The sequence below is a fragment of the Notamacropus eugenii genome, chromosome 2 (genome assembly GCF_028372415.1).
Source record: "Notamacropus eugenii isolate mMacEug1 chromosome 2, mMacEug1.pri_v2, whole genome shotgun sequence".
NCBI lineage: Eukaryota > Metazoa > Chordata > Mammalia > Diprotodontia > Macropodidae > Notamacropus > Notamacropus eugenii.
In genome coordinates, this window is record NC_092873.1 from 23,733,345 (window position 1) to 23,743,444 (window position 10,100).

Genomic DNA, 10,100 nt, shown 5'->3' on the forward strand with positions numbered 1-10,100 from the left:
CTTCTTGTATAAAATGACTAAAAGAAATGTTTTACATAGTTACACATGCATAACCTATATCTGGTTGCTTATCATTTCAGGGAAGAGGAAGGGGAGGGAGAGAGGGAAGAAGCAATAGAGTTTAGAACTCAACAATTTAAATAAAAAATGTTAAAAAAAATTCTGTCCCTGGTGTTTACTTGCTGTGTAATCCTGGAAAAGTCAAATAAGTTCTGTGAGTCTCTGTTTCCACTTCTGCGTTCTGATTAGCCAATGATAGCTCCCCAGGAGTTTTCTACATGCTTCCCATAGCTCTTGCTCAGGCACCAGCTCTACCTGAAACTGCAGGAAATGGTCCCAGGAAAGAGCAATATTCCTACATCTCTGCCTCAAAGTGAGTGTCGGAATAGTGTCAAACAATCCTCCAAATAAAGAATGGAAAATATCAAAACCAACTGAAAACTGATTCAAATCCCTAACAATAAACAAAATGTTTGTAAAAGCAACTTTGAAGCATTACCACACACTTGTCAGGTTATAGCCATGGTTAAAAAATAGAAGACCACATGGCACAATTTTGCAATCACTCTGGCAAGACAGGCATGCTGCTTGACTGCCAAAAGAGCTATGAATTGGTCTTGGCATTCAGAAAAAGATGTCTATGATGGAAGAGAAGTTATTAGCTTCTAAATGCCCTTTGACCTAGCAAGCCCAAGGAAATCAATGTCATCAAAAAACAATGAAAACATAAAAATGGTCTTAGCAACGCTTTTCGTTATTGCAAAATCTAGAAAATAGTTCAATGATAGGAGAATGGGTGGGGAGCACTTGTAATCTATACAAAGACTGAAGTGTTGGTAGAATGTTCAAATCACAACAAAAGTGGAGAATTCACAGGGAGAATAAGAGAACTTGGGAAGTCAGCCAGAGAGAAGGCAGGAAATCAGAAAACAATAGACACCATGGTGATAATGGTGTAAACGAGGATCATAGTTAAAGAGAACAATGCTCCCATCAAGTGCACTAGACAATGTTGGGATCGGTTCTGAAGCATTAGCTTCTGCCCTGCCCATTAAGAAAACTATGAAAATGGATTGTTCTGTCGTATGTATGTTATTACTTAACTGGAGCGGGCTCGCCATGGCTATAAATAGTCACCACTGATTGCATCCTTGAAATCTGGCTATAATTGCTTTTGCGTCTCATACAACAATTGCAAACATCCAGTTAAATCTGAAGTAAAAGTAAACAAACACAAAACAGGTCCTGGAAGGTTAGAACTCTGCAAGGGAAGATCCAGTTCCCAAAGCAAAGGCCTTTTCTGGGCACACACTCCATCTTACCTCTCCATTCCATTCCTCCACATGCTTTTTTTTGTAGAACGTGGAGGAATTACTAAAGATTAAGACAGTACAGTAGAAATACAGAAGTAAGACTTTCTAGGTAGAGGAAACAAAAGCAGCCACAGATCATAGAAGGCCAAACGCAATTAGAAAAAAGAGACCAGATCAACTAGGAAGGGAAAGTCTCTGAAGAGAGATATTGATCATCTATCAATCAGAATTTGGACAGACTCAAACTTGATACCTAAGAGGCTTGGGTAAGAGAGATCTGAGAGTAAAATAATAAGACTATCCTCCCCCTTCCCACCTCATGCCCCACAAAACAGATTGAGGAATAGGTTTAGAATAAAAGGAGGTTAATTCCCACTCTCTGCTTATAGAGTTCTTTTCCCAGTCCCAAGAGGAGAATTGGAGAAGTGAGGAGAAAGTAATTCTGTACTGGTCTCAATCTAAACAAGTCATGAAGGAGCAGCATGATGTGTGTGGTTGACATTCTGTAGGGAGATGAAGAATTTATGGAAATAGGGAACTCTAGTGACTCTCAAACAGTCTGCTGGACTGTGGACAAGTCTGGGACAAATCTCTCTCAATCATGAATCTGAACACTTTTCCTTGTCTCCTACGCTTCACACAGTCTTTGTACTGGACTGAAGGTATACTGAGTTGAAAGGAAAAGTTGATAAAGGTTTTTTTGAAAAAGCCATTTTTCAGGGAAGAGAAATGTCACTAACTTTTTGGTGGCTGAGGATTGACAGGGCGCATTATCCACTCCCCCACGCCAATACAACCAAAGAGAGATGAGAGATTTGAGACTCAATATATAAAAGCCACAGTTTCCTCATTGAACTGTTCCCATAGATCAAGAGTTCTCCAAGTATGGTCTGGGGATGCCTTGGATAAAGGGCCATGATGTCAAAACCATTCTAATAATAAGACATTTTTATTTCCAATGGAGTAAATATTGATAGATTTAATTGTCATAAACAACATCTTTTGGGGAAGGATCTTCAATCATTTTTAAGACCTTAAAGGATTTCTGAGTCCCAAAAGTTTGAGAACTGCTTCCATAAGTCACGTTTCCACACTCTCTCTATTCTGTCTTCTTACCATCAAGGGCATGTTTCACAATCAAGGGCAGCAGAGACCTTTTTGCCCCTGCTCCCCACCTCATTCTTTTTGTTGCATTTCCATTTCCTTCTGTTCAAAGGGGCTTCCCCAGGGACAACGGAGCCCTGAAGAGGCCAAATCTAACCACCATGCACAAGTTGTTCACTCAGTGATTCTGGAAATTAGGTGATGACACTGGATAGAGAAACTGGAGTTGTGTCACTACCCAGAAGGGGAAATGTAACTGCTATGCCATCATTCTAGGCCTTACTGTGGTCATCCATCAGTCTTGGGTGGGGGAGGGTCACATGAAAGCCCTGCTCTGTGTCTTCTTGGCTTCTGCATTAAGAGGAACCTCAGGCTGATTTTATCCAGCTCCCTGACAGCTTTTCTAGGCCATAGCCCTTGACAGAGCGATGATTACTGTTGGCTGTCTAACCCTAAATGTGATTCTGTTCATATACAGGCCAGGCCAGATGACTCCTTGAGGTCTCTCCCAGATATCAGATTAGGTGATTCTGGGACTTTGACAAATTCTTTTGGACATTTCCTCTTCTACTTCTCACATCAAGGCCACTTGATTGCTCTGACCCACATTTCCTGCATTTAAAGTCTCTTCCCTATTTGTACTATGAATCACCATGGTTGCTCTGTTCCTTGCTAAATGAATTCTACCTTCTTCATTGAAGGGACTGGGCCTCTATTCCTTTATTAAGACCATGACTCTGAGGCTCATGGCTACTCTGAGCACTGAGTACTCTTTGTCTATTCCTTTGCCATCTGCTTTTATGGGTGACTGGGTTGATCGTACAAAACTAAGGAAAAGGAAAGGAAGCTTATTTAGCCAATTTTTTGTGCCTATTTAGCAGTTAGAGAGAGCTCTTGGTTTTTAGAGATCATACTCTGAAAACAAAAGGTGCATCTCATGGCTCAGGTGAAAGGGACCATACTGATGAGGCAGGGATCTACCAGCCTTACTTAGGAAGTATGGACTCCAACCTACAAGTTTCCCTAGAAATGTGTTGACTCTCAAAAGATTTATAAAAGAAGGGAATGGGAAGAGGAATGAGGATTAGAACTGGAAACCCTTCTTGGTGGTAAAAAAAAAAAAAGCCTTCAGATTACCATCTTTGTAATTCTTCCTCATTTTGAAAAGGGTGACTTCCTCAACCAGAACGTAGGTGGCTGGCAGGCTTTCACCATCACGGGACTTAGGAGGCCAAGAGAGAAATTTTAAAAGCAACAGTAAAAAACCCACCAACCTGATGAGTCACTGGAATAATCATTAACTATAGTTGAGGGTCCAATGTAGCCAATTCAGAGTTTTTCCTCAATGGAAAGCTACATTGTGTGTAGGAAGCACAGAATACTTCCTTTTGAAAGGTCAACAAAATAAGTTAGAGGCTCCAGATGAGGACTGTTCTTCTCCCCTTTTTAGATGGCTGAGATGTAGAGTGAATCATGCCTGATCTCATAAAGATGAATGATCTTTGTATGTGGTTCTCTTATGGAGTTCAACAAGGGAGGGAGTAATATCCCTAAAAGAGTTGGATTTAATGGACTGGATTTATGCTGCACCTCCACAGCCCTCAATGCCCTATGATCAGGCGTCTATGAATGAGTAGTTGCACCTGAACAACATGAGGCTTTGACTATGAGCCTCCCCTACAACAACACTAGACAGGGTAACAACAGTGAAATGTGATCAAGACATCAGGACATCTCTAGTAGTTGACCTAGCAATGCTGTCCACTAATATAGGCATCCTGAGGGTGGCTAGAAGAGGCCCACCATCTGCTGACCTCATTATTAGGTAGTGGGCACCTACATAAGATCGTCGGGAGCATCTCTTCAAATACAAATACCTCTTTAAAAATCTCTTTAAATATCTCTTTAAAGTCTGGCCCTGGAGGTTGCTAGCAAATTTATACCACAACACTGGGGACCTGGGCATAAAGGGTCATTCAGTTTTGCCCTAGTCTAAGGTATCTTCCAAAGTCTCTGGACCACTTGGATACTGAGGCTGATGGACAATTGGCAGTCATAATATTATCACAACAGGAGACTCCAAATGCATCCACTGGGATATTACAGTTTCTAAGTGGAGCTTGAAGAGGTGGCTCACTAAGATAAGGGGCATCATAAGCTCTTAAAATGTATGACCTGTTCAGAAGTTTAAAACAATATTTAAGTTGGTTATTGTAAAAGGGATCAAATGGAGATCCTTGGAGGTGCCTGAGCTATCTCATGTGGGTAGCATGGAAGAAGGCCTAGGTCCTGGCAGTGGTGAAAGCTGCTTTTTCTCTAGTGATAGATATACTAAGTCCCCTTAAAACAGGCTTGTGGCATCTGGAATTTCACAGTGGACTACAAGAAGCTGAAGAAAGATGTTGTATCTTCATTGTAGCCTTTTCTGACCTCCTCACTGTGATGGACAAGGTGACCCAGGGTCCAAGAAGGGAACAAGCGTTGATTAAGTACAATTAAGTAACTTCTGTGTAACAGTCACTGTGTTAAGCACTTTACAACATTATCTCATTTAATCCTCACAACAACCCTCGTAGGTATGTGCTACAATGATCATCGTCACTTAATATCTGAGGAAACTGGAGCAACCAGAGTTTAAATGGCTTGCCCAGAGTCACACATATGATTAGTGCCTGTGGCTAGATTTGAACTTGGATTTTTCAAACTGCAGGCCCAGTGCTCCATCTGCTGTACCACTTCTCTGCCTCTTAGGCAGTGGTATGCTTTTATATACCTCACCAATAATGTCATTCTTTATCTCTATGATGGTCTTGTCAGGAACAATTCACTGTCACCTGGAAAGGGATTCAGGATGCCTTCATTTTTCCTCTGAACTACCTAATCTCTCTACAATACTGCAGTTCTCTAGTGGACAAAGTACTGAGAAACCCTATTTGCCATGGGTACTGATACCTAATCTGATGAGCTCATAGAGGCAAAGGATCTAGCTTTGATAGTACCACACATGAGAAACATGTGGTCAGGAGGGCAATTCTTGTTTTTTTCTTTTCTCTGATATAGTTATTTAAGTTTTTCTTCAATTGCTATGAAATAAAAACAATTTTTAACATTTATTTTTTAAAATTCTGAGTTCCAAATTCTCTCCTTTCTTCCTCTCACCATTGAGAAGGCAAGCAATTTAATATAAGTTATATAGGTGCCATCACACAAAACATATTTTCATATTAGTCATGGTGGGAAAGAAAACATACTCAAAAAAAAAAGAAAAATAAAGAAAAATGTTTTAATTCTGCATTCATACTCTATCAGTTCTTCTTCTGGAGATGAATAACATTTTTCATCATGAATCCTTCAGAACTGTCTTAAATTATTGCATTGCTACATGATATTGCTGTTACTGCATACAATAGTCTCCTGGTTCTGCTTATTTTGCTTTGCATCATTTCTTATAAGTCTTTCCAGGTTTTTCTGAAACCTGCTTGTTTTTCATTTCTTATAGCCCAATAATATTCCATTATATTCCTGTACCACAACTTGTTCAGTCATGATGGTTATCCTCTCAGTTTCCAATTCTTTGCCATGACAAAAACGCTACTATAGATATTTTTGTACAAGTGGGTCCTTTCTCTTTATGTTTTTGATCTCTTTGAGATACAGACCTAGTAGTGAAATTGCTGAGTCAAAGAGTATGCACAGTTTGATAGCCCTTGAGGCATGGTTCCAAATTGTTCCCCAGAATGATTGGATCAGTTCACTACTCTATCAACAATGCATCAGTGTCGAATTTTCTCACATCCCCTCCAGCATTTGCCAAGATGATAGGTACAGGGTGGTACAGAAGGTCAATTCTAAGAAAATACATCCTTCAGCCTGTTTAATTGCAGAAAATGAGGTTTTTTTAAAAATTAACCCTCAAGGATTCTCCAATTCATCATCCCACACACACACAAAAATTTAATCTTTTTCTCTCTTTTTCTCTTCTTGTTTTCTCGATTACTTTTTTTCTTTTTAGTCTTTCTACAGCTAGCATTTCTAGCATCATTTCAAACAAGACTAGTGATGATGCGCATGTTTGTTTTACTCCTTTAATATCAGACTCTTTGTGATCATATTTGGGATTTTCTTGGCAAAGATACTGGAGTGACTGGAAAAGAAAATGGCAGAGTACTCCAGTATCTTCACCTAGAAAACCCCAAATGGGGCCAGACACAACTAATCAACAAAACAGTAGCAATAATAAAAATGAATGCTTAATTATTTCTTCAATTATTATTATTTATTATTATTATTATTCAATTATCATTGAATTTTGCCACGGTACTGTGGTCAGTAAAAGTATATGTTTACTATTCTTGTACGCACACATGCACTCACACAGTATATCCATAATATTTGTCGTTTTTCTTAACAAATTGTTTATTTTTAACATTCTTTTTCTAAAAATTGAGTTTTAATTCACCACCCTCTGCCCTGCCCCTCCCCCACTCATTGAGAAGACAAGAAATTTTATCTCAGTTATACATATGAAATCACATACCCAAAGTCTCACACCATTTAACAAGATAAGGTCAAAATGACCTAGACATAAAGGAAGATATAAGTAAATTAGAAGAACATGAAACATAGTACCTATCAGACTTATGGATATGAGAAAAATTTATAAAGAAGAGATAGAGCACATTGTGAAATGTAAAATAAATAATTTTGATTACATTAAATTAAAAAGTTTTGTGCAAATAAAACAATTATAGACAAGATTACAAGGAAAGCAGAAATAAAGGGAAATGTATAAACAGTTTCTCAGATTGAGGTTTCATATTTTAAATATATAGAGAACTTTGTGAAATTTATAAGAATATGAGTCATTCCCCAACTGATAAATGATCAAAGGATATAAACAAGCAGTTTTTGAATGAAGAAATCAAAGCTATACATAGTCACATAAAATGCTCTAAATCATTATTGATTAGAGAAATGCAAATTAAAAAAACTTTGAGAGATCATCTCACACCTATCAGATTGACTGAAATAATAGAAGGAGAAAATTACGAATGTTGGAGAGGATATGGAAAAACTGAGACATGAACACACTGTTGGCAGAAATGTGGATGGATCCAAGAATTTTGGAGAACAATCTGTAATTTTCCCCAAAAAGTTATAAAACTGTGTATATACCCTTGATCCACCAATACCATTATTAAGTCTGTTTCTAAAGATGATTGAGGGAAAAGGAAAAGTACCTATATGTTTTAAAATATTGATAGCAGCTCTCTTTATGGTGGCAAACAACTGGAAATTGAGGGGATGTCCATCCATTGGGCAATAGCTAAACAAGTTGTGGCATATGAATGTGATGGAATACTTCTGTGCTGTAAGAAATAATGAGCAAGTTGATTTTAGAAAGACATGGAAATACTTGCATGAAATAACGGAGTGAAATGAGAAAAAACAAGAAAACACTGGGCACAATAACAGCAGTGCTGCTTGAAGAATAACTGTGAAGAGCTAAGCTATTCTGAGCATTATAAATATTCAGTCAACTTCAAAGGACCAATGAAAGATGATGCTCTCCACCTCCAGAAAAAGAGCTGATAAATAAAAGTATGCATAGTATGGTTTTTACATACATACATATACGTATGTGCATACGTATGTCCATTTAAATGATGGACTTCCTTAGCATAGTGTGAACAAGGAGGAAAAGAGGTAGTCTAGAACTTAAATTTAACAAAAATAAATATTTTTTTAAAAATCATGCAAAGCATATTTCCATTTTAATCACATTGCCAAAAAATAAAAATAAAGTGACAGAAATATGCTTCAATCTACACTTAGACTTCATCAGTTCTCTCTCTGGAAGTGTATATCATTTTTCATCATAAATTCTTTGGAATTATCTTGGATTATTATCTTGATCAGAGTAGCTAAGTTTTTCTTAGTTTATCATTATTGCAACATTGTTATTACTGTACACATATTTTCCTAGCTCTACTTGTTTCACTTTGCATCAGTTCATATAAGTCTTCCCAGGTTTTTCTGAAACCAAATTGTCTGTCATTCCTTATAACACGACAGTATTCCATCACAATCATATACCATAACTTGTTCAGGCATTCCTCAGTTGATGGGCTTCTCCTCAGTTTCCAATTCTTTGCCATCACACAAAGGGCTGCTATACATATTTTGTACATAGAGGTCATTTTCTTTTTCCTTTGACCTTCTTTATGATACTTAACTATTAGTGGCATTGCTGAGTTAAAAAATATGCAATTTTGTACTCTTTTGGGGGTTGTTCTAAATTATTTCCCAGAGTGATTGGATTATTTCACAACTGCATCAACAATGCATTTGTAACCCAGTTTTTCCAAATCCCTTCCAATATTTCTCACTTTCCTTTTCTGTGATGTCAGTCAGTCTGGTAGATGTGAGGTGGTACCTCTGAGCTGTTTTAATTTGCATTTCTCTAATCAACAATCATCTAAAGCATTTTTTAGTATGATTAAAGATAGCTTTTATTTTTTCCTCTGAAAACTGCTTGTTCATAGTCTTTGACTATCATTTGGGGGATGATTTATATTTTCATACATCGACTCACTTCCCTGTATATTTTAGAAATGTGACATTTATCAGAAAAAAATATGCTGTATTTTTTTCTAGTTTCCCAATTTCCTTCTAATCTTGGCTACAATAATTTTATTTTTGTAAAAACTTTTTTAAATTTAATGTAATTAAAATTAACCATGTTGCATATTTTAAATTTTCTGCATTTGTTTCTGAGGTTTTCATTCTATCATATATGATCAGTTTCTGTAAAGGTTTCAAGAATGGTGAGAAGTATGTATACTCCTTTTTATTTCCATTTTCAATCACAAGAGATCTTACATCTTTTTTTAAAATAGTTCTATTAAGCTATTTAATTCCTTTCTTTTTACTAAGTTTGCCTAGGTCCCAAAGGGCTTGTATTGAATTTATATAGTTATGGCTTTATACCTTATTTTCTACTGTATTCATTTAGTTTTTCCTTTAAGCAATTTGATGTTATGTTATTTGGTGTATATATTTAGTATTCATATGAATTCCTTGTCTATAATGCTTATAATCTTCACGTACTTTTCTGGTTTGTTTCTTTTAAACATAGTCCATTTTTTATTTTCCTCTGTTTGAGGTCATGACTGCTAGCCCTGAATTTTTGTTTTTCCTTCAGCTGAAGAATGATGCAACCCCTCATTTTAATTCATGTGAATCTCCATTTTTCAAGTGTGTTTCTGACAAACAACATATTAGTGATAAGGAGGAGTGGGTGGGTGGGGGGTGATGGCAGTGAAGAAATGGTTAATTAGCTTAATGAGATGGAGAAAGGACACACTTTCCTCACCACCTTATCCTAGCCAATAGCTGTGCTTTGCTGGTCCATGTTTCCTCCTTTGCGTACCTTCCCTTGTCACTATCATAGACTTCAACTTACCATAGATACACAATTGCTCTTCCATAGCCACCATCTGCTGTACGCCACTCTATCCCCTGCCATTCTTTCTTATATCTGAGACTTCTATCCAATGCTTCTCAAGGTGCCAGGAGTTTTGTAAAATTCAGACCACCTAAAATGGTCTAACCAATGTTGTTGACTTGGACTTGTCCCTCAGGGACAGGAGCAAAGGAACATAAAGAGACATTCTGTGTGCT